The 6,863-nt window shown below is 37.9% G+C and overlaps 1 pseudogene; it reads right to left on the bottom strand.

Moving 5' to 3' along the window:
- Positions 1-431: 431 nt before the first annotated feature.
- LOC100012381 (clathrin light chain A-like) lies at positions 432-1,061 on the bottom strand (annotated as a pseudogene).
- Positions 1,062-6,863: the final 5,802 nt, after the last annotated feature.

Below are 6,863 nucleotides of genomic sequence, written 5' to 3'. Positions count from 1 at the left end.
ATTACATTGGATAGGCCCTTGGCCAGTAACTGAGCATCTCCTTGAAAATCTGAAGTCATAGATTATTGCTCATATTTGCTTGAAAGAAATATGCTTCCTAGATAATTCTATGTGCTTAGAGGTTTTTTTTTTCTTTTTTGCTATTTGAAAGAGAATTTTATTATCAGTACAGTTGAAAATGACAATGCACAAAAGCACAAGAGGCTATTGTTCTGGAGGTTCTCACTTCCCTCCCACATGGAATGCCAGGGAGAAAACAGTTGAAGAAAACATGCAGTCACAAACAATGATCAACTCTAAAGACTAGAGGTTTGGTCCAAAAGAACCAACATAATTAATCCAGTGACTGTGAACAGCTTCGCTGAGTAAGATGAAGATATTGCAATCGTCCTGTTTCCATTGGGCTTTCCTTCAGTGAACCAGGGCGGAACCTATTTGAGGGAGATGAGAACTGAGCGCATGCTGGACACATCCTTGGCCGCCTTGCTAGACTTGAGTCACACAGCAGAGCCACACGTTCCCACTCAGTGCCAGGAGAAGTCTCTTCGACATCATTTACAAAAGCTTCTTCAGCTGCCCTGTTATTTACTTTTGTTTTTTGTAGCTGTTCCTCTTGCCTTGCAACTCTTTTATTGCTTTTTCATTCCATTCTGCTTTCTGCTTCAGAGAATCAGCATCAAGGACTTCCAGACGTTCCATTTGTTCTTCTCTCCATTTACGGATGCTTTCTTTTCTGGTTCTGAAAGCAATCGATCCACTTGTGAAATAGCTGCATCACTATCTGTTGGACCATTGCTCTCCTGGTAGTATTCTCCATTCATCACTCCATCAATAGCATGTGGGCCCCCAGGGCACTCCCCTTGCAGGGAGGTGGGCACGCTGCCAGACTCGAGGATGCTGAAGCCCTCATTGATCTCAATGCCCGAAATCTCGCTCTCCTGCTGGGCCAGGAAGGCCGCTGCTAGATCTTCCTTGCTGCTACTGCTGCTAGCCAGCCCCTTACCCACTGCCCAGGGGCAGGGGCCAGGCAGGCGGCTGTGCCAGAGGGGTCTACCTGGCATTGTAGCATGGGGTCGGAGTGGGCAAGTGGTCAGAGAGCAGGACTAATATGGATCCCATGGTTTCCCTCTTAAATCTCCCTTTGCTAAGTTTTTTTAGTCTTTTCGCTGTAGAAAAGACTGCAGGTATGAGAATCCCTAGAAACCACCATCTGACTTTACTGACACTTGGGCTGGATTGTCTACTTTACTAAGTATCTCCATTGTAGCAATTCTAAAATCAATCATGACTCAAAGAAATTCCTGTTCTATGCTTAAGCATAGGTCAAAGTCCTTTCCATTGTTCAGCAAAAGGTTTCTGTCCTAAAGTAATCTTAAGAAGGGAGGAGGAGGAACCTCCCATGCCAATGGGATTCACATTCCAATAGCCAAGACCCACTATCAATAGGAAATTTTTCAAGTATGAAATTTCCCAATGGTGAAATTTCCAACATTTATAAGTCTAAGGAATTTTAAGGTTTACAAAACCCAGCAGTACTATAGCTGGATCAAAGGTCAGACAGTCTTTTATCACCCTTTGGGCATAGTTCCAAATTGCCCTCCAGAATGGTTGGATCAATTCACAACTCCACCAGCAATGAATTAATGTCCCCACTTTGCCACATCCCCTCCAGCATTCATTACTTTGCATAGCTGTCATGTTAGCCAATCTGCTAGGTGTGAGATGATACCTCAGAGTTGTTTTGATTTGCATCTCTCTGATTATAAGAGATGTAGAGCACTTTTACATGTGCTTATTAATAGTTTTGATTTCTTTGGCTGAGAATTGCCTGTTCATGTCCCTTGCCCATTTATCAATTGGAGAATGGCTTGATTTTTTTGTACAATTGATTTAGTTCTTTGTAAATTTGAGTAATTAAACCTTTGTCAGAGGTTTTTATGAAGATTGTTTCCCAATTTGTTGCTTCCCTTCTGATTTTAGTTACATTGGTTTTGTTTGTCCAAAAACTTTTTAATTTGATGTATTACAGATTATTTATTTTGCATTTTGTAACTCTTTCTAAGTCTTGCTTGGTTTTGAAGTCTTTCCCTTCCCACAGGTCTGACGTGTACTATTCTGTGTTCGCCTAATTTTCTTATAGTTTCCTTCTTAATGTTCAAGTCATTCACCCATTTTGAATTTATCTTGGTGTAGGGTGTGAGGTGCTGATCTAAACCTAATCTTTCCCACACTGTCCTCCAATTTTCCCAGCAGTTTTTATGAAATAGTGGATTTTTGTCCCAAAAGCTGGAATCTTTGGGTTTGTCATATACTGTCTTGCTGAGGTCACTTATCCCGAGTCTATTCCACTGATCCTCCTTTCTGTCTCTTAGCCAGTACCAGATTGTTTTGGTGACCGCTGCTTTATAATATAGTCTGAGATCTGGGACTGCAAGGCCCCCTTCTTTTGTGTTTTTTTTCTCATTATTTCCCTGGATATCCTTGATCTTTTGTCTTCCAAATGAACTTTGATATGTTTTTTTCTAAATCAGTAAAAAAAATTTTTGGAAGTTCCATGGGTATGGCACTAAATAGATAGATGAGTTTGGGTAGGATGGTCATTTTTATTATATTGGCTCGTCCTACCCATAAGCAATTAATGTTTTTCCAATTGCTCAAGTCTACTTTTAGTTGTGTGGAGAGTGTTTTATAGTTGTGTTCATATAGTTCCTGTATTTGTCTCCGAAGATAGATTCCTAGGTATTTTATTTTGTCTAAGGTAATTTTGAATGGGATTTCTCTTTCTAGTTCTTGCTGCTGAGCTGTGTTGGAATTATATAGAAATGCTGATGACTTATGTGGGTTTATTTTGTATCCTGCAACTTTGCTAAAGTTGTTGATTATTTCGATTAGCTTTTTGGTTGAATCTCTAGGATTCTTTAGGTAGACCATCATGTCATCTGCAAAGAGCGATAATTTGGTCTCCTCCTTGCCTATTTTAATGCCTTCAATTTCTTTTTCTTCTCTAATTGCTACTGCTAGTGTTTCTAATACAATGTCAAATAATAAAGGTGATAATGGGCATCTTTGTTTCACTCCTGATCTTAATGGGAATGGATTTATTGCATTGATGCATTGCATCATTGCAGATGATATTAGTTGATGGTTTTAGATATATACTGTTTATTATTTTTAGGAACAGCCCTTCTATTCCTATGCTTTCCATTGTTTTTAATAGGAATGGGTGTTGTATTTTATCAAAGGCTTTTTCTGCATCTATTGAAATAATCATGTGATTTTTGTTGGTTTGCTTGTTGATGTGGTCAATTATGTGGATGGTTTTCCTAATATTGAACCAGCCCTGCATCCCTGGTATGAATCCTACTTGATCATGGTGAATGATTCTTCTGATCACTTGCTGGAGTCTTTTTGCTAGTATCCTATTTAAGATTTTTGCATCTATATTTATTAGGGAGATTGGTCTATAATTTTCTTTCTCTGTTTTGGAATTAGTACCTGGCTTTGGAATTAGTACCATGTTTGTGTCATAAAAGGAATTTGGTAGAACTCCCTCTTTGCTTATTATGTCAAATAGTTTGTATAGTATTGGAGTTAGCTGTTCTTTGAATGTTTGATAGAATTCACTGGTGAATCCATCAGGCCCTAGGGATTTTTTCTTAGGAAGTTCTTTGATGTCCTGTTGGATTTCTTTTTCTGATATGGGATTATTTAAGAAATCTATTTTTTCTTCTGTTAGTCTAGGCAATTTATATTTTTGTAAATATTCATCCATATCACCTAGGTTGGTATATTTATTGTCATATAGTTGGGCAAAGTAGTTTTTAATGACTGCCTTAATTTCCTCTTCATTGGAGGTGAGATCCCCCTTTTCATCCTTGATGCTGTTAATTTGCCTTTCTTTTTTCCTTTTTTTTTAATTAGATTGACCAGTACTTTGTCTATTTTGTCTGTTTTTTCAAAGTACCAGCTTCTAGTCTTGTTTATTAGCTCAATAGTTCTATCATTTTGATTTTATTAATATCTCCCTTAATTTTTAGGATCTCTAGTTTGGTTTTCTTCTGGTGGGTTTTAATTTGTTCGTTCTCAAGTTTTTTGATTTGCATTTCCAATTCCTTGATCTCTGTCCTCCCTAATTTGTTAATATATGCACTCAGGGATATGAATTTTCCTCTAAGTAACTGCCTTGGCTGCATCCCATGAGGTTTGAAAGGATGTCTTGCCGTTGTCATTTTCCTCATTTTCCTCAACAAAATTATTAATTGTTTCTATGATTTCTTCTCTAAACTAACCGATTTTGGAGTATCATATTATTTAATTTCCAATTAATTTTTGATTTGGCTCTCCATGTACCTTCCAATTAATATTTTTATTGCTTTGTGATCTGAAAAGGCTGCATTTATTATTTCTGCTTTTCTGCATTTGAGTGCCATGTTTCTGTGACCTAGTGTATGATCAATTTTTGTGAATGTGCCATGTGGTGCTGAAAAGAAGGTGTATTCCTTTTTGTCCCTATTTATTTTTCTCCATATGTCTATTAACTCTAATTTTTCTAAGATTTCATTCACCTCTTTTACCTCTTTCTTGTTTATTTTTTGGTTTGATTTATCTAAATTCGATAGTTGTTGGTTCAAGTCAACCACTAATATGGTTTTACTGTCTATTTCCTCCTTCAATTCTCCTAGTTTCTCCATTAAAAATTTGGATGCTATACCATTTGGTGCATACATGTTGATTAGTGATATTTCCTCATTGTTTATACTCCCTTTTCACAGAATATATTTACCTTCCCTATCCCTTTTGATCAGGTCTATTTTTGCTTTGGCTTTGTCAGATATCATGATTGCAACTCCTGCCTTCTTTCTATCAGTTGAGGCCCAAAAGGTCTTACTCCAACCTTTAATTCTAACCTTGTGAGTATCAACCCACCTCATATATGTTTCTTGAAGACAACAGATGGTAGGGTTTTGGGTTCTAATCCAATCTGCTATTTGTCTATGTTTTATGGGTGAGATCATTCCATTCACATTCAAAGTTATGATTGTCACTTGTGGATTTGCTGGCATTTTGATATCTTCCCCTAGTTCTGACCTTTCTTCTTTAGCTATATCCTTTTGAACCAGTTATTTACTTATGCTTCCCTTTCTAGCCCCTCAATTTTTATGCTCCCTTTCCATCCCCCCTCTCCTTCCCTCCCTTTTTATACTCCCTCACCCCACCCCCTCCTTAATTTTCCTTTATTTCTTGCCCTATTGGATAAGATAGAATTCAGGATCCCCCTGGATCTAGATGTTGTTCCCTCTCAGATTTGATTTCACTGACAGTAAGGTTTAAGTAATTCCACTTCACGCTCTCTTCCACTCCTTCTCATATGAGAGTTCTTCCCCTTCCCTTCCCATGTGTATCTTTATTTGGGAAAGATTATTTTATTATGTTCCCCCCTATTTCTTGAAGTAAATCTTAGTATTATCGACTGTTCCCCCCTCCCTTTTCCTTTCTTTGCCCCCACTTTCATCAAATCTTCTTAATGCCTAAATCTTTCCCTATGCATGTTTCTTCTAACTACTCTTATGATGCATACAATTTTTGAGAGTTACACAAAACATTTTCCCCACATATTAATATATATAATTTGATGTAAATGTAGTCCTTATAGAAGAGAGTTTGACTTAAAGAAAAAGATAAGATTTATCTCCTTTTCCCTTTCTTTCATATTTACCTTTTCATGTTTCTCTTGCTTTCTGTGCTTGGATATCAAAATTTCCACTAAGTTCTGGTCTTTTCTTAGCAAATGCTTGGAAGTCTTCTATTTTGTTGAATGCCCATACTTTCCCCTGGAAGTATATAGTCAGTTTTGCTGGGTAATTGATTCTTGGTTGGAGACTCAGCTCTCTTGCCTTTCTAAATATCATGTTCCATGCCTTGCGGTCTCTTAGTGTGTTAGCCTCTAAGTCATGTGTGATCCTTATGGGAGCCCCCCTATATCTGAAGCTCCTCTTCTTGGCTTCTTGTAGGATTTTCTCCTTTTCTTGGAAGCTCTTGATTTTGGTAATTACATTCCTGGGGGTTGTCTTTTGGGGATTTAGTATAGAGGGTGTTCTATGAACCCTTTCTATTTTTATTTTGCCCCCTTGCTCCAGAACATTGTGGGCAATTTTCTTCAATAATCTCCTATAGAATAATATTGATGTTATTGTTTATCTTTGGTTTTTCTGGGAGACCGATAATTTGGAGGTTGTCTCTTCTTCCTCTGTTTTCCAAGTCTGTTACCTTTTCAGTGAGATATTTTATGTTTTCTTCTAATCCATTAAATTTTTGGCTTTGCTTTATTGATTCTTTCTGTTTTATGATCTCACTTTCTTTGAGTTGCTTAATTCTGGTCATTAGGGACTGGTTTTGCTTTTCAGCTTTGTCTGCCCTTCTATTGGATGCTTCCCACTCTTTCTCCAATTGTGCAGTCTTATCTATCAGACCGCTGATCTCTTTCTTCCATTTGTCTTTCCAGAAGGTTTCCATCTTTTGGGTAAGCTCCACTTTGAGATCTTCCAGAGCTTGTTGATAGTTTCCTTTTTGGGAGGCATGTTCTGATTTTTTTTTTGGATTTCATCCTCATTCTATTCTTTTCCTTCGGTACTCCCACCATAAAAGTTTTCAATAGTCACCTTTTTCCCTTTCTTCCTGGAGGCTTGATTTTGGGCTATGTGAGCCATCCCTTTGGTGGTTTTATTCCCCTTTCCTTTTTGGTCTGGGGTCTGGGTGATATGGGTGGGTTTTCTGTGAATTTAGGTTGCCTCAGACTAGTTCTTCCCAGCCTCCGAGGTTTCTTAGAGAGCTGGGCCCCTGATCACAGCCAAACTGCCCTGGTG

The sequence above is a fragment of the Monodelphis domestica genome, chromosome 4, assembly GCF_027887165.1.
Source record: "Monodelphis domestica isolate mMonDom1 chromosome 4, mMonDom1.pri, whole genome shotgun sequence".
NCBI lineage: Eukaryota > Metazoa > Chordata > Mammalia > Didelphimorphia > Didelphidae > Monodelphis > Monodelphis domestica.
This window is presented reverse-complemented; position numbering and strand designations above follow the sequence as displayed.